This window comes from Anser anser (genome assembly GCF_964211835.1).
Source record: "Anser anser genome assembly, chromosome: 3".
Taxonomy (NCBI): domain Eukaryota; kingdom Metazoa; phylum Chordata; class Aves; order Anseriformes; family Anatidae; genus Anser; species Anser anser.
Genome location: NC_139722.1, coordinates 93341183 through 93365613, shown reverse-complemented (window position 1 = coordinate 93365613; position 24431 = coordinate 93341183). Strand labels below are relative to the sequence as shown.

The window sequence follows — 24431 nt, the reverse complement described above, 5'->3', positions numbered from 1 at the left end:
GTGCATATTTTCTTGTAAGCATTTACCTAAGAAAAGTGAAGTAATGAAGCACAGAAATGCCTGTTTATGTAAGCTTATTCATGTGCAAACATGTGCATGAATACCAAAGACTGAGACTTCAGATCTCGTTTGAAGGTACTTTAAGTGAAAACGTTATGACTTAGTGCAAACCAGATCTTAAAATGAGAGGCCCTGGGTGCTGGAATTTAAAGCTTCCCTGGTGAGAAACTGGTCGTGATTACACACCGTTGTGATCCACACTGGGCTTCTGAGGGCAGATGCCTGGTACCAAGTGTTTCACATACATAAATGCCGACGATTCAGTTATGTAAACATAACCTAAATCTCAGACTGAATGATAAATAAAGCTGAATTATATCACATTTAGTTACAGCTACACCACACAGTATGTAAACCTTATCCACTTAAAGTTTTGTAGTTGGAAAAAACACAAATACATATGTTTTTCTTTGTGCTACTCAGTTTCCTTACAGACTCTGCAGAAAATGCATTTAATGGAGAGAGCGAATTGTTTGCCCTTCTCAGGGATGACAAGACTCAAAATAACTCTGGTCTGGAGACTTTATTATTTATGCAAATATAGAGTTGAGACAATATGGACTGTCTGGGCATACTTATAGATGCAAAACTATCTCATTTGGAACATTTTCAAGCATGGCACAAAATGCAAATAAACCCAAAAACTCATCGCATTGTCTTGTCCATAGAGACAAGTGTTAAAAACTGGCTTGTGAATCCAACAGAGAGCCCTCAAGATTAAAGCTCCTTCAAAAGCTTTCTCTGCACTATCCAATTATCTATGGGAAGCTCAGAAAATCTTCACTGTGATCGTGAGTGGCTTTCATTGCGACTGCTCCCAGCATTGCTGACATGCCTCGTGTGCTGCTTATGAAGGAGAGTCAGAAGAACTACACAAGTACAAGAGGGCTCAAGAAATCTTAGACCCAAGATAATCATACATTTCCCCTCCACCGCATCAGTGGTAAAGTATCTGTGACCTTCCAGTGTAACTTTTTATTTCCTTTCCTCACAAAATTTGCTAGTAAAGAAATCCCAAGTGCCTGAATTGTGAGTACCTAAGATGGAAGAAAAGCCTCTAGGCCATATTCCCACAATCCAGAGCTAGACTATTTGAAATAGATCCAGCTGCCACTCCTAATGGCTCTTTTTGATAAGCATAAATCACTGACTAAAAACGCCCAGGAGGTATTTTTCTATCCTCTTCAGAGCTGCCATCATTTTCAAGTTTCTCCATTCTCCACTACTGATACACATTTCTATCATCATAGTATATTGTTGCACCTTATAGTCTATGTAACTTTTCCCCATTTTCATGCCCTCTTTCCCCCAAAAGATGCCAAGAATCACTCCATCACACCATGAAACAGCTAACTTTGCCAACAGCTGCTGCTCCTGAACATCTGGCTTAACCTGTTGCCAGAAGCATAATTATCACTTATAATACTCAACTGCCTGAGATGCTGGCAAGAAACACTATTTCTGGTATGCTTTTTTTTTTTTTTTAATCCATATAATGGACAGCAAATCTCAGAGAAACTAGAGATTAGAAAAATACCTTCCTTCTTTAAGTGGTTAGAGCTGTCTTCTCAAGATACAACCTCGTGTGCACTTTGGCCACAGTATTCATAAAGATAAATCTTCAGCTTGTGAGAGCCAATCTTTCTCCTTGTTCACTCTGTTGGCAAGGTCAAGTAGATTATTGCACAGGGCTTCTAAGAGCCACCACCAAACTGCCCTGAGGATGGGGCTGCCCTTGATCTTGGTGTAACATAGAAAGGCCTCATTAGACACATGTAGGCTCACTGAAAGAAGATGAAAGAAAACTACGGACTAGCTAACGCATTGTTAATTTTGTCTATTAGGTTTCACGCCCTCACCCTTCACACACCAGACAAAACATAGACCTGGCATCCCTGATACCTCAAATTTTGCATGCCCCACACAGCACCGAGTTTGATAGCCCCATGGCTTTTGACAGCATGCTAGGACTAGTATTTCTCCTAAAATCAGGATCAGGGATTCTTCTCTCTGGAATATGAGCATGAACTGTTCCCCATGCAACAACTGACAGTGTAGATCATCTACTCAGATGAAAGCAAGTTTGTAACTAAGAAAGAACCCCAAAACGGAGAGGGCAAAGTGAACTCCTAATACTGCTAAGGAACTGCTGGACAGGCAGTAACCTTGTGTTATACAGTTTAACATTCACAAGCAAACAAGCAAGCTGGAAATTATTCTTTCACATGGCTTGCTGCCCAGTAAGCAGGTTTCCATCCAAGTTCTTCACATCTTTACTGAGCTTCAGATTTTCTTTATTAAAAGTAATCACACAGCCCACTCTCAAATGTCAGTCACTGTTCATAGCCAAAGGCACACCTGTCTTGTACTGAAATCACAGGTACCTTGTCTCCCTGAACTGTTGGTTTTTATTCATTGGGTCATCTACATAGCCTTGTCACGGGGGGATGACAGGTCTTAAAGGCACTGCTGGAGCTTTTCCTTTACCTCCCCCCTCCCCATCAACTCTCTCCCACACATCCTGTGGAAAATGAGTTCTAACACAGAGGTAAGACCTACTGGCCCAGTTTTAAAACTACACTCTCTCCTATTAAGTATGCATTATCCTCCTCTTTATTGTTCATTTAGATGTTCTTGCAAGGTTGAAGTATTCACCTCTTGTTTTTTGGTTCTGTTCAAGATTTTCAGGTTTGAATTCCTGAATTATAACCATGGTTTGCTGGGGATATGGGAGAGCATGTGTGTGAGTGCTCTTGGTCACTTCTTTGCCCTCTAAGGATTCTCATATATTACCAGGTATTTCACCTCTATAAACCACTTGAATTAGTGTAAGCACTTTTCCTTGGTTTAACTGATCCTAGAAGGCTGAGTATGTGATGTATCTTTATAAGCATAAATGGTGCCAAAACATTGTGGAGATTTTGTTAGTAATCATACCTGCTTCACCATAAGCATGGGGGTGGAGGAGTAAGCAAAATCAGATAAAATAAAAATCGAGCAAAGAATTATTCATATGTGGTCAGAGAAGCACACAAGATTTTTTAATTATTTTAAATTCTGAGCTAAAATGTAGGTTTAAATATAAAATGTAGTAATGCAGACTTCTGCTTGTGAGACTGAAGTTAAATTTATCCCTTACACTGACGTGAAGTTCCAGTGTAGCTCAGAGAAGAAATTACACAGGCATTTTTTGCTTTAGTTTCTCTGGGAATAAAGTGAAAATGGTCATACTGAACAGTGACCAATACTTAAGTATTCAGAGACTAAAATTCTTTAGGTAATATTCCCTATTATAATGTGTACAAATGGTCTTTCACATTCACTGTGAACATTTAAAAGCAACAAAATTGAAGAGCACTTTGTTAAACTTTGCTCCTGAATGCAGCTGTGAGGATGGAAGAAGAAAAATACTTCAAGTTTTTTTTGGTGTTTTTATTATTATTATTCTTTAATGTATAGTTACGGGACTCAGGTGAATATCTCTGTGATCTGTTATTGCTTTAGACACAAAAGAAATGTGGATGTGAGAACCACACCCAAATACCAGTTTACAAAGGAACTGCTGTAAACTCTTTCCAGGTAAGGTATTTCACCGTGCTCTGTCTCTCAGGACTTCCTCCTGGTTATCTATTTAGTGTTTTTCTAATTATTTCCAGGTATATAGCCCATCTTATGGACATTCAGTACTTTAGACAAGGAATTAAATTATATATAAAAAAAGAAAAAAGAACAAAACAAAAACCCACAGACTCCAGAAAATAAATATTTTACCAGGCAATGGCAACAAAATAGCAGCTCAACAGGACCTAGGACATAAGATAAGGATCTCTGAAATCTAAGGCTTTCAATTCTGCCTCTCATTGTGGAACAGCATGGATTCAGTAGAGCACAGAAGTATTTTCTTGTGTCAACAGAACCATAGTAATGTTCAAATACTTTTTGTACTTTGGCTTTAGTATCTTATGATACATCTGTTGCTTTTAGTAGTCATGTCTCAATCCTCATTCACATTCAGTGAACCAGTTGAACTTGACTCATAACTATGCAGATGGCCACATTCAGGCTCACCAGGTATCCCACACACCTGTAAGATCACCTATCCCAGGCCTCTTGTCTCACATGCATTGCCTAACCGATTGTATTGTGCGCCTTGTAACAAAATATCTTCCCTCTTGCAGGAGGCCAAATACACTGTCAGTCCTTCACTGTTTTATTGATTTTTCTATATCAGCAGGGAGCCTCTATTAGCAAGAGTAACACGATCAGAGCGATTTAAACTTCCTGCACTGCATTCAAGCATGCAAGAGTATGAAGGGTGTGCTGGTTTTTAGCCTCCCATCTACCTCCAGGGTGCTGCGGTCATCTCAGAGAGCCACAAACAAATCTTCAAACACCTTTTGTTTAGACGGCAGAGGACAGAACCACAGCTGCATCTCTCCCTTCTCCAGCTTCCAAGGACTATCTTTTCTCAAGGACAATGACTGATACCACTGCTGGAATGACCTAAGCGGGAACAGTAGAGGTAGAGATGCTGTATTTTCAGAAAACTCTGCTCAGTGCTCTGATTGTCTTTTGCAAAAGTTGCTTGGTGAGAAGGGCAGGATTGACAGATTGTGGTATAGTAGGGGAGGAAAGAGTATAAAAGAGAACAGGGCAAGTGAAAAGGAGTGCCTGCTACATCACTTGGGCATGCTCCAATCCTACAATAAAAGTAAAACCCGATTTCTTTCAGTCACTTGAATCCTGGATTTCTATTATGCTTGCTGGCAACCCGCATGCAAACTCTAGAAGTCTGCATTAGGTAAGGCACTTGATAGAGACCTGTACAGGAGAGGAGAGATGATCAAACATCAACAGGCTACAAAAGTGCTTTCAAGAAAATACAGCACAGATTGACTGGCTTAGCAAAAAAGGCTCTGCACAAGCTCCCTGTGAATCCTCAGAAGAGGGATGTGTATTTAGAAATGAAAGGCTCTAATTCAGTCCTCTGTGACTGAGGCACACAATCTTCAATTTCCATGTTTTACATCAACAGGCCTTTTCGTAAAACTGCCTCGAGATAGGTGCAGTGTGATTGCCACAGATCAGTGTCTTCTGTTCTAGCCAGCTTCAAAACTTCCACCAAGCTGTTGACAAGGACACTGCATGTCTAGAATGTAATGGCCCTGCTACCAATGTACCCACAATAGTTCCAGAAGAGGTGCTCAACATTCAAACTCTATCCTATATATAGATAAGTATCTGTAGTGGACAGAGCAGTATGCCTCTCTGGGCAGAATTTAATACCATGCCCATCTTTCCTCTCCTGATGTTATTATTGCCCTGGTAGAACAGTCACCCAGCTTGATCCAAACCTGAGTCAGGACACGAGCAGCGGGGACCACCACGGCACGTAGACTGGAGCACAGGACTACTTAAGGAGGAAAGCGTCACTGATAAAACTCTTGAGAAGGCCATCTGTTTCCTCACGTATGTGAGGAATAACATGAGGCTATGTAAAAAGAGCAATGATAATGTCTACTTAGTCTCCAAATTCTCTCCTGAAGGAAGCCATTTTAAAGCAATTACAAGTGAAATTTTAGCTGCCTACAAGCATTGTTACGAACTATAGAAGGTGGCTTCCTCTTCTCTGGGGAAGAGATTTGATATTGCTGCATCTGTTGTGGCTTTTTTCAATAATGCACGGAGTAGCAGAGAACTGTGAGCACTTTTGCAATGCAAATACCCTTTTTCCACATCTCATTTGCCTGGATCTGCACTGTTTCCAGCTTGTGACACGACATTCTGATAACTCTATTTCCACCCTTATTTTCTACTAACAAAAGTCACTACATATAAAAATCTGCCACCGTTGTTATAAATCTGGCACAAAATACTGTTTCTTTCTGCCCTTACTGAAACGTAGAGCCCAGATCTTCCAGAATACTTCCTCCAGTCAAACATGGTAATAGACTTGTGATGAGTGACTACAGCAAAGCAAGCTGTAGTCATAGTACCAAGTCACTCTTCTGCCCCCTTCTCTACAGTTTCTCCTACAGCTGATCATATGCATTTTTAATTGCACAGGAGTTGGAAAATCTGGATGGGGGATTCACAACTTCAAGCGAAAACAACATGTAGTGTGCGGAGACTCCAGAGAAGCTGGGATTTGACTCACAGGAAGTAGATTTCAAACAGGGGGAAAAAAAAAAAAATACTGTTCCATGCTGCTCCAAGCTGTTCCATGCTTCCAAGTGCTCCATGAACATGTTTTGATGATTCAAAATTAGGTACAGTGTCAAGATGACATGAGCCATGAGGCAATTTATATCATCTAGAAGTTATGACTAGAAATAAATAAATAAAATCAAACATAAGTGTGAAATGGTGCCATGCACATTGAACCTTCGATCAGTAAGCACGTCAGTAGTAAGGGTGTGAAATGCACTGGATCACACCTAAAGGCAAAGCACCAGGGATCCGCTGCCTACAGAAATCTGGGCCGCAGAAAGCCAGCAGACCTACTCTCTAAGAAAAAAAAAAATATTTTTTTATTTTTCTGATCATGCCAGTGTTCTGTAGGGCTGGTATAGAACAGGTAGTATGGAAGAGGGCCCCTCCTTCGTGAAGCTGAAATTATGAAGTCTAGTCAAAAGATTTATGTATTTATTTATTGCTGTCTCCTTATAACAAGGAAAAAAAGCTCTAGATCCAAAACAAAACAAAAGAAGTTGCCTTACATGAAATCCAAAGACAATCTAAGCAGTTGGTCACTAGCCTTATTTTTTCCACGAGCTTTATTTTATAGACACCAAGTGGCGTGGAGAAAGAATTTGGAAACTGTGACCTGAAACCTGAAAGAGCACAGAAGTTCATAATGAATGCTGACATCTGCTTAACCTCACACCTCTATTTCTGTTCCTACTACAGCTAGGACTGTCACTGATTTTAATCAGTGTCACAGCCTTTCATACTAAATCTAGAACACAGAAAACTTCAACTTCCAGCTGTAAGTGGAATCAGTGGCAAGGAAAACTGAGGAAAAAAAGAAAGAAGAAACGATACAGCAAAAAAGTTTTACTTTCTGTATTTACTTATCAGTATGACCTGTCTTTAACCCAAACACTATGGTTAATAGGTTTCCTGTAGCCATCATGTGATTAGACAGCTCTAGCACCTGTTAGCATATTTAGGCATGTATTTTTGTGTTAACGGCCAGTGTCTCTTTCTAAATAAGCCACGACTACATTTTAAATTGCTTAAGTCAACTTCCTCAAGCAACCACAAAGTGAGAGGTTCTCGTGGGAAAAAAAAGAAAAAAAAAAGAAAAGAAAAAAGCGCCAGGCATCAGTTTTCAGTTCAGAAAACCTCAATGAAATCTAAAAATTATTTATCAGAGGAAGGGAAAATAAATTAGAAACTACCCAATCAAAATACAGAATAAAAAATATAGAGGGGGATAATCAGGTCACCAGTGGAAAAAATACCTTTATCTATGTTTTAACTTTGCTTTGAAATGCTTTGTTTTGAAATGCTCTTGCTTTAACCAGATCATCATAGATAACCAGTTTTCTGCAGGTAAACATTATAGTATTAATCTGAAAATGTTCAGAACAATGAAACTAATTTCTGTCTGGGGAGAGGACAGAGTGCTGCTGGTACAGGGCACCTCACCACTAACTGCTGTTACGTGCTTGTACCTGGAAAATAATCTACAAGGAATAAAAGGGATTTTTTTAAGCAACAGCATAATGGTTTACCCTATTCCACCTTTCCCTTGCGCCTCACAAAGCGTTATCATTAATGCCATTTTCTCTTTCTATATTATGCTTCAGGTACAGATTTCACGACCTTAACTTTTGCTATTCCAAGTAACCCATTTTGGCCCCATCCTCATCCCTACACACTCCTTTTCCAGAGCGCCGGCATGGGAAAAGGCATGCTGAAGAGGCCGAGCTGCACTTCAACAGCAGCCTCCCTGCCCTCCAGGACATCCTGGCTCCTTCCCTGCCAAAGCCCGGGGCAATGTAGCTGCTGCTGGGAGGCTGCAGGGCGGGAGGCTGAGCTTTCGGGGCCTGTGGATGGCAGTGCGCAGAGATGACTGCATCTGTGGTGGTTTTCACTTAAAAGGCTCCTTCTGTTATCAGTCACGTAAAGGTCTATTGATTTCAGTCAGGCTTTATACATACTGTCACACGCGCACATGCGTGCGAAGCGTGGTCATGCTGCATCACATAGCATGCAGCCACTGTGACAGTGAGAAAGCGTTTTTGTTTGTGACCATTGGTACAATGACACAGAAACAACAGCTTTAGTTAAGTGCCTTGTACCAGGGTAGTTCATGGTTCACATGCAGGAGGGAATGGGAAAGACATTCTAACGTGAAATACCACAGCACCGGCAGTACCAGTTCAACCGTATTTGTGGGTTACATAAAAACAGTTCTCTGGAATAGTTGGGGTAGTGCAATTTTTCAGTATGGACAAGACCTGAGATGCTATCAGATTATCCGATTCTGCCTTGCCGTAGACTTTGTATTTCCACACAACTCTTGCATGAGCTCTAACCAGCCACAGCCCCGCACCCAGCCTGCTCAAATTGGAGCGAGTGTTTCCTCATACAAGGCTGCTCTGTGCTAAACACGCAACCACCACCCAGCATCGCACGAAAGAGAAAGATTCACAATTTGTGCATTTCTTCCAGCTTGCTTGTTTATTTGGACAAGAATCCATTTCTGCAAACATTGAGGCTGGAAAGCAGATTTGTTTTCGGGGCTGACATTTGCCCAGGCTGACGAGAAGGCTGGGGGCTCACAAAGAGTTTGGTAACTAGATGATACAGGAATGGAAGAGGGAACCTGCCAGCTTTCTCCTTGCTACAGAGGAGAGGCTGACAAATAACTGGCAGGATAAGCAACCTAATCCACCACAAAGACAAAACTGCGAGTTTGCTACCAACACCAGCAGCAGCAGATAAATCCCTTCAATTTTTGTGCCGAAATCGTGTTAGCCTTCATAGATGCCTCCTATCTCATCTTCCCATGAAGTCACTCACTTCCGTGTATCATTATGGGCTCTGCAACACGCTAGTGACAACCAAGATGCGGTTATGTTGCCTCAGGCAACATCGCTTGATTTCTGGTTTTGAAGTTGCCGTATCTGCTCTGCCTACTAATTACGGTTTTGTACTTACGGTTTAAAGAACGATATTTAAAATAATAGACGGCGAAAGTTGAATTGCTAATATGCAAAAGTAGCTACATTATATTGCCTTGGGTTTCACTATATCATTTTGACAAAGATGATACATGTGTTTCTCAGACATTAAGCATATCGTGTGGCCTGGGATTAACCAGTTGCAGATTTGGATTTTCCTGCTTACTCACATTTTCCCTAGCCATTTATGAAGTTAAAAAAGAAAGCCTCAGGTGTGTTAGATTATGTGATAGAAGTTTGTCTGCACACTCACAGAAGAGCACTGCAATGGCAGGAAGCAGAGCCCAATAATACCCTGCCCCTGACTCCTCCCAGGCCCAGCCCAGGAGCCATCAGCCCATCAGGGGCCAACCTCTGCAAGCCCAGATGAGCAGGAGACAGGTGGGAACCCAAATTAAGGGCTCTAAAGAAGGGACTGCCCATCCAGGGCCCTTGCAGGGCTGTCCCACAGCAGTCTCAGCTCCAGTGTGAACATAACCAATGACGGCTGATGAGACAACACTAGGGCACCTTTTGTATGGAAAGGGGTTGCTGCCCGTATGTATGGGATGCAGGGGAAGAGCATTTCAGGATTGCATGAGACTTACTGTGGGATGTTTACGAAGGCATCAGAGGTGGGAAAGGGATGGATTTAGGTCATTTGGGGGTGAACAAACATGGGAAAATAGAGAGACAAAGGGATAAAAAAAGGTCGGTCACAACCACCACAACAGGTGGCTGGTTGGTACATTTGTCTGGTCATATTCTGCATGTGAGCAGCATAATCTGTCCCATCTTATTTAATTCATTTCCACCTTTTCCAAGGTGAAGTACTTTCTATTCTTCACGTATGTGCCTGTATGGAGATCCAAGTGCCAGCAACTGGAGTCAGCCCATGGGTGGGAAGGCCCACGTGTTCGCCGTGCAACAACCCCAGAGTGAGTGCAGGTGTGCGAGTGCTAGCAAAGAGCAAACTGGACTAGCTAATGAGTAGGTAACTGGCCTGGGAGCCAGGGGTGTCTCTGGGGTCAAGAGCATGGGGCCAGGGGAGTCCCTGGCCAGCTCTGTCTATGTGCACTTGCATGCAGGAGCGGGGCAGTCTGTACCAGCCGCCAGAGCAGGGCTGCAACCTCAGGATGCAGCCACTGCTACTGTCTGTTTGTATGAGTGCTCTGTGTGCCTCTGGGATCTGTGTGGCCAGTCATGTATATATGCGGTGTATACGTGTGCTGTGGGCATGTGCTTTCTGGGAAGACACAGTCAGCCCTGCCCCTGGTTGGACCTGGGGCCATGCAGACGCAGCAGCCTTGCCTATCTCAGGACATCGCAACCATCACCACATATTTTCCCCTAGCAAGGTATTTTTTTTCTAAATTACTACTACTCATATGGAAATTGTTGGCCCTAGTCCATACCACAAACACATTTTATAATATATTCTATTTCCCAAAGAGAGAGCTGTACGCTACAAATTACTGTTTCAGCACCCTACCTTCTCAAGTCCATTCTCACCTTTAAAAATAAAAAATAGTGCAGTGGCTACTACACTAATAAGTCTCTGGAACTTAGATCAAGACAACTTAACAGGCAACAAAATAAGTCATGACAAAGAGAACCATCTATTTTCCACAGGAAAGAGCAGATGTGTTTGCTGTTCACCAGCAACAACTCCCTCATCAGGGATCACGATGGACCTCCCCGTCTCTTAATTTATTCACCATCAGGCCTATGGGCCACAGCCCTTAAGAGACGAGACCTAGACATTCAACACTAAACACAGTGACAACTCTGCCTGAGAAGTGTGCAGCCTACATAAACAGGAAAGGAAACGCAGGCAGGGAGAGGCAGAGTGCCTTTCCCCAGGTCATACACCAGGTCCTTGACAGAGCCAGAAATAGAGCTCTGGCTTCCTGAGCCCCCTCCAGCGTGGCCCACCTGGTCTCCCATGTGGGTAGGTCGCAGACAGCGCTCTCATGCAGCGACACTGCTCCAGACATCGGTGGAGAACAGAGCAGCAGCAACCCCACAGGAGCTCTGTCTGTACTCTTTTCAGGAACAGAAGTTTCAAGCAGGAGGAATTAGGCTAGAAGGCATTATATTGCAATGACCGTATATTAATATTCTTTACTCCCAATCTGTTGTCTACCCTTTTCTGGATAGCATTTAAGGGATTTGTTTTGCACAATGAATTCATAGTTCCTTCTCACATTTAACAGTCTATTTTTATCAGCAGACAACATCACCACAGGGCCTAGTTATACGACTACTAGGAAAAGCTCCTATTTTTAACACTAATAAAACAAAAAACATAGCATATAAAGAAATCACTCTACTAGACAAACATTAACCAAAATATATAGCATCACTGTAGCTGCTTACAGGCACTTCATCCTAGAAGTGACTGTTAGTCACTTCTGCAACTGATTTGAAGTAGAAAAAAAATAATTCTCTACATATTTAACATGATGACACTTGCAGTCACTGAAATGAATGCTGGGGTCCCAAGCCTATTTATCCACAAGCAAAATTCATCAGGAAGGGTAAGAAACAGATCTGAATTTGCTTTTCTGGGCCCTTTTCTGCAAGATGTAGGGCAGCAGTTGGCTTTAAGTAACTCAAAAATCAGAACCGTAGGTGGTGGAATCTCATTTAAGGTTGGCATCTGCATCATATGCAGCAGCATATGTACCCAGTACACCGCTGCATATCCCCAAGCCTATGTGGTGGTGTTAACACAATATGAAGTAGGTGGTTTGGTTTCAGTTTTCTTATCTCTATAGAGCAGAAGGATTTGGAGGAGGGGCTGAATAGTAACCCAAAAGAACTTATAAATGCAGTTTGCTCTTAAGCCTTGGGGTTTCTTCCTCTTCCAAAACTAGTCCACCTAAGCTCAAAATCCTTCTCCCTCTCTCCCAGGTTTGAGCTGATTATATGCATGTTATTCACTGGTCGCATATCATTACCTCTCTTGGCAGTAACAACACACAGCCATTCAAGTACATAAAAAGCGCAACATTTGTGGACGCACAGCACCTTGGGCTGGTTGTCCCCACAGAGGATGAAGGCTCCCATCACCCCATCCCAGCTCCAGTCCTCCCTGCAGGAAGCAGCTCCCTGCACACAGCAAAGAAACTCACTCAAAAAGTCACCAATTTGAGACACACTACTTCTATTTGGCGAAACCTTGTCATTCTCCTCAAACACCAGGCAACACTGGGGCAGAAGAATGAAGGATGGCATGTTTCGATGATGTACATACAGCCTGGAGTAAACCAAAATAAATTAATAATGTTACACCTGGGCAGTTAGCTGCGCTCACTGACTATTAGCATGAGGCTGTGAGCCAAGTGCCATTAACCTCCAAGGCATATCGTTATTAGACCATAACACCCAACCTGTCATGTCTCATTGTTTCATTAACACAGTTCTGGAAAGCCTCTAATAGAGTCAGGGAAACTGTTGCCTCAAAATTAGCAGAGATTACAAGATTTTGCACGTGGGTACTGAAGAGAAGAAAAGGAAGTTTATTACAATAATTTTAAGGGCATTAGAGATAACGGCGATAATTTTGTTTCTGATCTAAAGCTCACTGAAGTCAGCAAACAGGCTCCTACTCTTTTATTCTGAAAGAGTGATTATTATAAATATGATTCTCCCCTACTCATTTCTTAAATTAAATTAGAAGTTGCCCAGCCCAGAAGAAACCTGTAATGCATGTACCAAAATATTTGCATGACTGACAAGCTCTGTCTTTGAATCTTTATGAAAGGCATATAATTGTGCTTAATGCAATTTATTTGTCATTAAAGAAATAAGCTTTGATCCAAACATCTTTGCAGAGATCCAAGAAACTAGAACTCCAGGTCTATTTTAAAGCATTGTGCATTTAACATTCATTCCTTTCCTTATCTTATTAGGAAATTTATTCCCTAGTAGATTATGGAAGTATAACAAAGGGAAAAGTGTTATACTTACTTAACTGTATTAATACTTCAAATTATAGTTGGGCCAGGTTTATGTTTGTTTTAAGAAGAGACACTGTCAAATAATTTAAACCAAAAATCTGGCACAAAGATTATTGACCACTCCACCACCCTGTAAAGTTAGATAGTATCAAACCAAGTAGGTTTCCATGTTTCACTCAGTCCCAAATGTCAACAGACAAATAAAAACAAGAACTATACTAGGAAAGAAAGAAAAGGACCATTTTTAAAATGTTAATGGAAACACTGTCATGACAGATTTTAATGATAGTGGCATCTTGTCTGCGTTTAAATAACTCTGCAGTGTGTGAATGGCCAACACAGGCATTGCACTCATACCCACAAGGGAGGAATCAGCATAGCTGGGGGGCTTTTTTTGGTTGATTTTTGAGAAAGAGTGTCTGATTTCTTTCTTTCCTTTTTTGGTTTGAGCAAGACATAAGCAAAGCAAATGCTCCAGAAAGTGATCAGCTGAACAAAAATTTTAAAAAAAAGAAAAAAAAGAAAAAACCTTCTGTAATAGAAAAAGTTGGGTTTTGTTCCCCCTGCCAAATGCCTCTAGGAAACTTTGTGGGAGTTGGGACATTCATCTCCCAGAATCTGGCCCTTAACGAGGAATTACACAGGCCAAGCCAAGAACAGGGGAAGAGCAAAAAAGGAAAGCAATTTCTACACTGATTGTGAAATAATCCGGATCATCTAATTTCCTATTACTCATTTAAAATATTTCTTTAAACAGAGGAAAATTACTTAGTCATAAAGTGACTTAAAAAAATAAAAGCACTTAAAACTACACTAATTTTACTTTTAAACTGGTTCTTATCATGTAAAAATAAGTTATTTTGATATTCAAAAAAAAAATCACAATGAAATCAAAACACCCATATTGGATGGCATCCTCTCTCAGACACATCAGTCTCTGAAGCCCAGGTAGCCTGATTCTGACCCTAGTAAATACCAGCTGCTTGGAGAAACACTTTAGACTAGCACAAGCATGTGGTAATGCTTCACAAGATTATTCTTCCAGGGTCAACACTGTTCACAGCTCTGAGACTCCTCAAACACAGGACTCAAATGCATGTCAAAGTTCTACCACCTCTAGGCTCTGCTCAGCATCCTAGATACTGCTACAAATCACCATCCTTACCCCAAGACTCCCTAAAATTTTTTAACTCCATCTGAATTTCATATGGTAAGCAGCAGCAAGCAATGAAGTCCTACTCATCTTCTCATGGCCTGTAGCATAAGTCTTTCATCCATCCTTTCTTAGTGGCACCTTTCCCAAGGAAAAAAAAAAAGTCCAATATCTATCTGCTGTTACAAAGAAGCTGGTCAGAACCTTTGACAATCACTACTGCTCTGCTCTGAACCTTCTCTAGCTCTAATCTGCCTTCTCTGATGTGGAGCAGACCTTAGCCATTTTCTGTGCTGTTGGCTTCTGACTATTTATCCCATCATTTGAAGCCTAATGCAATTGTCAACAGCGGAACCAAAGAATCCTCAAGAAAATCAGTAGTGAGGAGAGTACTGGATTTTGCACTCACGATTTTGCAGGGTTCGTCATTCTTTAAGAAAAAGAGAAGCAAACAAAATTCTCCCTCTAAGTTGTCTAGTGTTTAAGTGAAGGCAAGTCAGATTTCTTAACCAATGAATACTTGAAAGGCAAAGGAAAAAAAATAAGAGAGACATTCCTGGAGCAGAAACACTGACACAAACACTTCTGTTTAGCTAAATGAAGTTTTTAGAAGTACAATGCTAGTCTGAATTATTATTCATATGAAGATCCTTTTAGTCCAATCTGACTGATATGGGAATTGCCATGCTGTAAAGATATATTAGAATGTCTGCACAGTAAAAGCAGCTCAGGCCCAGTGAATTTGTTTCTAGAATACCCTTGTTAATTTCCCCCTATCTCAAAAAGAGTCTCAAATACAATCACCAGTCTCCTAAGAGAAAAAAATCCACTCTGGGAAGTCTGTTTTTCATTTGTTTTTAAGCAACAACCAGTGCATGTCTTTGAGAGTGTCCCAAGAGGTAAACTTGGGCTTCTTGTCCCCAAATGGAAGGACAGAATTAGCTGCTTCGGCAGGCATTTTCCACTCCTTTCCTTAGATTCATTGTGAGCTCTCCAGGGAGAAGACTACAGAAGTAGATGAGGAAATCATGTGTATAAGGATGTGATGGGGGCAGGGGGATGGAAATGTCAGGGTATGAACTGCATTCCCCTCATCCCGTGATGATCACTGGCCAGATCTTGCAGCAGCATCCACAGGCTTGTAGCTGCTGTCAGACCCAGCAGTAGCTCAGGAATAACTTTGTCTGTGGAGCAACTGAGTCCAGGCAGAAATATAAAATAGAGCTCCATCAGAACAGCACCAGTAAGCAAGGAACACCAGCTTCACAGGGTCTGGGTTATGACTCAGGGACAGTTTCAAGTCCTTCAGATCTGACCCCAAACTGAGAGAACACCAGAAAAGTCCAGGAACTTTGCATATACCTGGAGAGCATAGGTCCAGGCCACTGGCACAGTCTTCAGGGAACAGTTGTAGCTGTGACAACATTTTAAAAAGCTGTAGAAGTTCAGCCACAGATGCAGAGATGAAGCATTCATAGCATGCATTCTAATAATTTCTGTTTATACAGTTTAGAAAAAAAAGTAACTCGAACTAATTCCTTTTTATGTGGGAATCTGCTCTGGTTTAACTCAAAGGTCATTTTTAAGTCTGTGTGCATTTACAGTGCTAGACAAATATTTGTCAAATATTTGTCAAATATACAGGCTGCTGGTCTCATTTGAAAGATAAAGGTTATGGGGGAGGAGGGGAGAGAAAAAAAACACCCAGCCAGTGCAGAACACAGAACTGAATGAACCTTAAGGAAAAACATCCATCTGTCAGAGCATGACACATTCCTGCTAGCAGAGACTGCCACCTTTTGGGGAACAGCTTGAGAGACCGAGCAGAAAAGAGGATGCTTCATTTCCAGTCCTGGTTCCTTATTTGTCTGAATGTCAGCAGAGTCAAATAGTTTTAAATTTCTCAGCTAACTTCCAGCAGAGGAAAAAAGAACATTTCCAAGAGGATCCCTGAACACCACTAGTTTCTTTTTCTGTAGCTCTTAAAAAGAAGCATTTTTACAGTCTTTTCATCTCAGCTGCTGCTACTGTTTTTGAATCTGTTAGCCACTTTCAATCAAACTGGGCACAGGGGAAATATCTCAGATAAAATTCCAGCTTTCTTCCTGAGAAACAGAATATGAGAAGATGAGCTACACTCAAATTCATGCCTCATTAAGGGAAAGTGGAGGAGGAACGTATTACATATACGTTGGTAGCAGCCAGTCAAGCAGTATGGATGTGGTTTTCCACTAATCACTGCAAATATACTTTCTTATCCCAGACCCAGCACCGAGCTCATGCACACAAAAAAGGAACAAATTGGGGTCATTGTTGTAGGTAAGCAAGGAGGGAAATAGATCACAAGTCAATAGGACTCAAATGTCGTTGTCAGCGCCACTCTTTTGGCAGCTTGCCTTGCCAATACACAGGGACAGAGGCTACAATAAGGGAGACAACTATATGCTCTTCACTCTTTGGAAGTGCTTTGTATGGATGTTTTTATATCATCTACAAAATATAATTAAGAAACAAACAAAAAAGCAGATACTGGCTTAGGATTCTTGGATGTATTACTTTCAGTCTGATATCAAAATAGGTCATCAGATTCCAAAAAAAACGTTTGAGTAATGCAGAAAACTGAGCTGTTGTAAAAACCTTACAACATCTGTTGAAGTAGAAACAGCAGTCAATCATTTCTGCTGTCTTCCTTACTCCTCTTACCAGAAGAGGCTTTGTTTTTATTCTCCCCTTTTCAATCCGTCTGCTCCATTTCAATCTCAGTTTCACAGAGGCTTCGGGTATATTAGGTTCTTACAGGAGTCGTGACAATAGGTAGGGAAAAGAAAGACAGCCTTAATACCTTTAGGGAGGGACAGGCTACAGCCAGAGCTCAACCATATTATTCAGTACAAGAAACTACAGGAAACCAGATGCCAGTCAGTAGTTCCAAGAACTTACAGTTGCATGTCTGCTGCCTGCTTTGACTGGTGAACACTATCTCACAATGCAATCTGTAGCTGCACCCTGCTGTGACCACCCCCTCTTGACCCACCTTTTCTGTTATTGTTTCTATAAGAAACACAGTCTTCAAAAACATCATTGGTTCTCTCTCGTTTACTTTCTCAGACCAGAAACCCTGTAGTTTCAGAGAACGACAGAAACCTCCTGTACAGTTGCCCTGGTTAATGACACCAAGCCGTACGTTTCACATGAACCTGCCCATCACTGGCTGACTAAACCACCCTACAAGCCCATAAGATGCTCTCCTCTAACACCATAAAGGGAGACTGATGATATTGTCCTTCAGAAGGTCAAACAGGCTCAAGTTGCTCCAGCGGAGGCTTAGATTAGATATTATGAAGAGTTTCTTCATGGAAAGGCTGGTTAGACATCGAAACAGGCTGCACAGGGAAGTGGTGAAATCCCTGTCCCTAAAGGTGTTTGAGACACATGGACATGGTGCTTAGGGACATCATTTAGTGGTAGAATTAGCTCTGTTAGGTTGATGATTGGACTTGATGATCTTAAGGGTCTCTTCCAACCTAGATGATTCTATGATTCTAAGTTCAAAAGTCCCTACATTTTGCCCTTATACTACAAAAGGGAATATGAAAAAAAAAAAAACAAAACACCACAACTGTGATTCAATCCATCTTAGAACAACTTATCCCAGCAAGTCTTTACTAAGCAGCCGTCACCTACTAAGCTGCTACCTCCTTGTCCTCTTCCTCTTTCTCCTCGTCCCCAGCTGCATTTATGCAAAACTCGATCTTGATGTAGAGGAACAGTGGAGACTGAGATGTTAATAATCCTGAAGAGAATTACTGGGACTGTGAATGGAAAAAATGACATCGAGGCTGAGGGAACAATAAAAGTCACACAAGAGGCTCAATGCTGAAAGGGACAGAACAGAAAACTATTCAGACAGTATGAGAAATGTTGCTTGTAGGGATCACACCTCCCCATTCCTTCCTTCTCAATTTATACGAAAAGAAGCAGCAGGAGCATTTCTGGATACAGAGGGTGTTGGAGAAGGAAGGACATTGACACAGCCACATCAGACCCAACATATCAGTGGAGCAGACGCTAAAAGACACCCTGATCTTCCTGTGCTTCTGCTTTTCCTCCCCAGCCAGAAAGAGAATACAAGAGAATAAGCCTTGCCTGGTATTCACCTGAGGCATGCCAAGACCTCAGTGGTTAGAAACCACAGCACTAGTGGCTTGTTAGCTACAAACTACCACAGTATTTTAGAAGTGGAAGCCTATGTAGAAATTCCAAATCGAAGCCAAATCTTGCAGCAGCAATTCTAGTTTGGATCCTACCAGGATGGCATTTGTTATAATTCTGGTGCTTGAAAAGCACCGCAAGAACAACTGATCTTAAAAGATTTGTTCTGGTTTAGCTTAAAGTCTAAAGTGTCTTAGTGAAGGATACTCCTAAAACTTGCTATTAGAGCAACTACAGACTCGGTACCTCTGAATTAAGGATTGAGGCCATAATAATTTTCCACCTCCTGCATGCTTATGAAAGAATATGCTCCTGCCACCACAGGAAAGCATTCTCAAACATCAGCGTGTGCAAAAAGAACAAAAGTTGGGCATTTTCTAGTGTTGATTGACAGAAGAGGAGATTGTTCATGCTACAAGAACACAAAAGGTAATATTTCACCCTTGAAAAACTACTCTTGTCAGAGACAGAAATTCACGGTACCCTTTATAGTTGGACATCTTTGAAAGACACTACAACTTTGGTGAGCCAACAAGAGTTAATCAATTCGTTTCCTTGTTCTCCTGGGTGGGAGGGGGGGAGAAGCATTTTTCCCTTTGAAATTACTGAAGCAGAACTGACAACAGACACTCTTTCAGTGAGCTGAAGAACACTGTTAGGAATACATGATGCTCAAAGGCTTTTTTAAAATCCTTGTCCATCCCAGACACCAAAGCAAAAGCAAACTGAGCTGATCCTAAGTTTCCAGTATTCTATTAAGAAGCTAATAACAACATTATCCTAGACAAGCCAGAAAGTAATTTAGCCCCTCATGATTCTCAACCTGAAGGTAGGTAGGCTCACTCTGAGAAAATGTCTCTGAAAAGAAGTTTAATTGCCACAATCTTATTGAGCTGCTTACAGCACTGCTCTGGATTGCCTCCCTTCTGAAAGCCTTAATATCCTCTACCTGTTGGTTCACTCGTACTGCCAAGGGTATATTTGGCTTGCCCAGCAACATGAACATGTGCAAGAATCTCTCCTCTGACCTTGGGATATCCTATAGAATGGGGCAAAATCAGGCTGCCTGGCAATGTTCCAAAAGAGTAAAATGGACAAGCCCCTAGGCCAGCAGAAATATTCAAATGCATTTTCTCCTTAAAACAAGCAATAAGCTACTCACGGAAATCTATCAAGGCAGGCTATAGCAGCAAGCTAGGAGAATGCTTTGCAAATCAGCCGCAACAAATTTGTGTCACCTTAGATCACCAGAAGGACTTTGTTTTTTTAAAACAAACAGAAAAGCACAAACCAAAAACACTTCCTTTGACAGATGAATTAAATAAACATTTTCTGTCCTAGGCACCAGAACTAGGCTGGATAAACGGGTCGACCAGCCTAACTTGCCAGTCCAGTTAAATGTTAACAAACATTTCAGCATTATTTTAGCCAAAGACAACTTTATGCCCAAATGTCTTCTTGGTCCCCCTGTCAGATTATTAATATGATGTTACTTGAAACCTTTAAGCAGAATATGACTTCAAATTGTATTTGATCAGTTAAGGAAGGCATATACAATGATACATACTAAAACAGTAAATTTTCTTATGGCGTTAAGGCAGTTAAATATTAAAATCCTTTCAAAAATTCAGTGAGGTTTGGTCATCTACATCCCTTCAGCTCCTTGGAATTCTGCGCTCCCTACATTTAAGCAGTTTTTCTGAAAGATATTGTCTCTTTAACCCTTCATCAGCCTCCCTTGTTCCCAAATTGGGATGTGTGAGCACGTGTAAGAAAAGAAAGTCACCTGGGGTGAAGGTGGCAGAAAGTGTTTAGCATTATTTTGAAACTTGCTAGAGTTTCCTCTAAAAAGAGCACCAACATTTTAAAAACGACGTAAAAGCAAGGGTCAGTTACAAAGCAGAGGTTTGCAAGGAAGACTACTGTGAGACACCTATGTGAGCACAGTGCAGCAGCTGATAGTCTCCAAGAGAGGGCAGTCTTAGACTAGCGATGATTCACAGACAAGGATTTATTGTTACACCTGTTCCCTGCCCCCGTTTTATACTATGTATCTAAGAAGCTTGGTGTTTAAATAGCACTGTCCGTCAGAAAAAAATTGTCTAGGCCAACACTTACCAGTTAACCTCCTGCAAGCTTCAAAGGGGAGGGGAATATTTCCTTTCTACTGCACATGGATCTCAGTCCAAGAAAAAAAAAATATATAGTTAAGCACATCCTCATCTTCAAATATATGATTAATTCTACAGCAGCTAACTGCATTTCTCTTACTTCAGAGTTCACCAGCAGTTAGATCAGGGTGGGAGGCAATCACACAGATTCTGCAAGACCAAATACCAGCGCAGCAAAAATAATGGGGGGCGGAGAACACCACTGGTAAAGCAGTTTCCTGCAAAGACAAAGGTTCTTCCAGGCTTTTTTGTTTGTTTGTTTTTAAAGTCACTATCATACAGCTAAACTAAGCCAGCCCTGCTGTCTGTTTTCATTTCTAAACAGATATTTTACCACTTAAGTAATCGGAGAGATAAAACTAAAGCAAATCAGAGTCTTCCTTACCTTTCTTCAGATCCTTAATAAAGACAGACTGGAAAAGTCAGCCCCAAAATACAGTCCAGTAGCTTCTTTCTTGCCAGCGAGCAGACTGCCTTCTAGAAAGAGGCCAAAGCTTTCCACCAACACCCACTGCTTCCAGCCTCTCCATGCTTTAGAGTCATCATTTGGATATTTGTACTTCCAGCCTATGCACCAGCTAATCGAATCATAGAATACCCCGAGTTGGAAGGGACCCACAAAGATCACTGAGTCCAACTCCTGGGTCTGCAAAAGTCAGATTGATGATGGTGGTTCCCAAGACCCAGAGAGATCCCATATTTATGGGTGTTGAGGGTAACCACTACAAGGTAAGCTGGTTGGAAGTAACCCAACTTCTGTGCAGTATTTATCTCTATTTACACCAATGCTGAGGGCAGAGCCACCAGCTGAAGTGCAGGAAACAGCATCCAGAGCTGAGGGGACCAGGGGCAGCAGTCAAACAGCAGCTCTCCAAGGAGAGGCACGGGCTGTCCTTCAGGAGCACTGGACAAACGCTTAAGAAACTAGGGATAGAGGAACAGCTGTGAGCACAGTACTACTTTACATCATCTAAGTAACAGGATCCTGATTCATACACAAGTACCCTGCTGGGTCCTTTAGTCCAACTAGGCACACCAACACTTAGCCGCCATGAGACTTATCTGCTGTTGCCTTCTAGGTGGCAAGGCTCACAGGTGTGTTCACCCCACTCAGTAAAACTGGAGTCCAGTGAATTCCACTCCTGCAACCACAATCACCCTCAGCATCGTACAGATGCACCTCTTCTCTTTCCTCTCTCTGTCCCAAGCATCCACATGAAACTATTTTTGTCTATGTTGGTGAGCAATTTCATTAAAAGGGGAACTAAGATGGTGAAAGAGGTCACTTCCCCTCCCTTCCCCCCCCCAGTAAGGCTAGTCCACGTGGATATCAGGAGTTTCAGAGACTTCTGTGACATGAAGTTAAGATAAAGATTGAGAAAAAACAGCAGTGAAACTTTTGGGGTAAAAATGCAGGAGGAAAGATGTCTTAAATGAAAAGTTCTTAACTATGATTTCAAAGCTGCAAAAGAAAGCAAACAAGGACTTATTTTCTTGCTTTACTTGCTGAAGTACTCAAAAAAGAAAGCTCCACTCCAAAGAAAGCAAGAAAATACCCCACCAGGTTCTGCTGTCCACAGAAGAATACCATGGGAAATAGCGAACCACTTTGATCAAAGTTGCTACCCAGTGTGAATATCTGGCAAGTTTTGTGGCTGTAATGGGACTTTTTAAAGCCATACTATCCCATCAGACTCTACAGTGGTAATACTTGAAGTACTTTTTGAAAGCCAGAACAGCTAACCCAGCTACCACTGAGGTTAACAGCATGATTTCCACTGGTTTCAGTGAAAGTTGGACCAGGCTATAGCAGTAGTAAGGTCCTTGGAAGAAAGCACCAATGAAGTCTCTTTAATTTCTCTTCACAACAACAAGGTAACTACAAATCTCAGGAGATTTTATCTTTTGAGCCAAAGGACCGTTTCAGTAACACCCACCCGAAGTTGTGTGTTTCTATTAGATTAAGAGCGGATGAGTCCATGAAGTGCTAAGCAACTTGTTTGGAGCTTGGGAACTGTAGAAGAAAGAAGTCCCCAAAGCATGGAGTTCATTAACCTAACCACAGCATTACAAACATTGATTTTTAAGGAAATGCCAAGAACACTATTGCTTCTACTGACATTGTATCTCTAGAGAGGTAAAGTGCCTTGCTTTTTAACACCTAACACACATCAAAGATAGCCCTTATACACCCAAAGCACAGACAAAAGGGTAATTCAAGTACATTTCTGTAGTTTAGGTCAAATGGGCGTTTTAAAACACAACAAATGATGTTCAAGTCCTGAGATTGCAGGCATGCGGCTGCCCTAAGGAGCCAGAGCCCACACCTGGTTGTGACTGGTGGCAACCCACGTGCAAGCACTTACCGGTTCAGGCCTCACCCCCCACCCCTGAGGGGAAGGGCAAGCCACCTGCACACAAAGACAAACCCTTTTAAACACCCTAGGTTTGTACTTAGGGGAGTCATTCCCATAATTGTAATGCAACAAGAAGCCCACCTCATCCCATACAACCTACAAAGCAGTTCATAAAGCTGAAGGCAGCAGGCAGGACCTAGAACATTTTTCTCCAGCACAGTTAGTGTTAAAAGAGCATCAGAAGACCTGAAAGTTTCTTCTCCCAGTGGACCCAAAGTACATACAGCATACCTGGAAACTGGCTGCTCATCACTACTAGCAAGCAGCCTTTAAACCAGTCCCAAAAGATTTGGAGCAAAAGTGCCCTTTCCAGGACAACAGCAACCTGTTACACCACAAGCAGAACAGCACCTGACTCTTTACCACAGACAATTTGCTAACTGAAATCAGGTGCGCAGGAGGCCCCCCCACACACCTGGCCTTACTGCAACGCCTTCCTGCTCCGTGCCAGCCTGGCTCGCAGGGGCAGGGAGCACCTGAGCACACAGGTGCTGCCCAAGCATTGCTGCAGCTCAGTGAGAATCATTCCTTTTTCTGCTGCCTCTCCTCATAACAGCGATTTGGAAATAGTTTTCCCCAAATTATTACAGGTTTCTTACCTTGGTAACACCTATCCTGGGACTGCATAGCTGGAAATAGGCGAAATAACTTCACGGTCCTAAGAGCATGAAAACCACCTACAGCATCCCCTCCCCTCGTACAGAGGGTTTCATGCCACTCATCCATGCGTCTTAACGAAGCTCTCCGAGGTTTTTGTGTCCCACGCTCCCGGGGATGCCCGGTAACTCCCCTTGGGCTGTCACTCCCATTGCTCTCGAGCAGCCTGCCCCTAAGAGCAGCCTGCCCCTACCTTGCCTTGCTCCAGGGGGCCGGGCTAGACTCCCGGTGCCGTGCCGGGCTACTGCGGTGCTGCTGGGCTTGTCCCGTGCTTGTCCCGGGGCATCCTGCACCCGCTGCCCTACACTGAGCTGCTAAGACGGAGGCGGGTGCAGAGCGGGGCTTTGTGACTTCCCTGCCTGCTACAGCGACGTGAGCAAGTGCAGGGCTCTTGCAGTCTCTCAGCTGAATTTCGCTGGTAATGCTCAGTGTAATGTGGTTTTAATGTCGCGCAGCTGAGACAATGAAAGCAAGCAGTGTTACCGGTGTGCTTACCCTCTTTCCGCTGGGGTTCGTCTGACCTGCTGAACTTTGCAGGGTTGGCACTGAAAACAGCGGGTGGTCTTCAGGCACGATCTCCCTTTCTGCTGCAGGTCTCGTCTTTCTCTCTCCTTAGCCTTCTA

At 42.3% G+C, this 24431-nt stretch overlaps 1 protein-coding gene across 2 annotated transcripts in view; it reads right to left on the bottom strand.

The window, feature by feature from the left end:
- The window catches only part of TMEM247 (transmembrane protein 247), a 96194-nt gene that overhangs the window by 13949 nt on the left and 57814 nt on the right, over window positions 1-24431 (bottom strand). For both annotated transcript variants that reach the window (XR_014582814.1, XM_083832119.1), the window contains one exon: window positions 1-24431. This exon is cut by the window's left edge and continues 13949 nt beyond it. The gene's annotated coding sequence lies outside the window, so the exon portion shown is untranslated.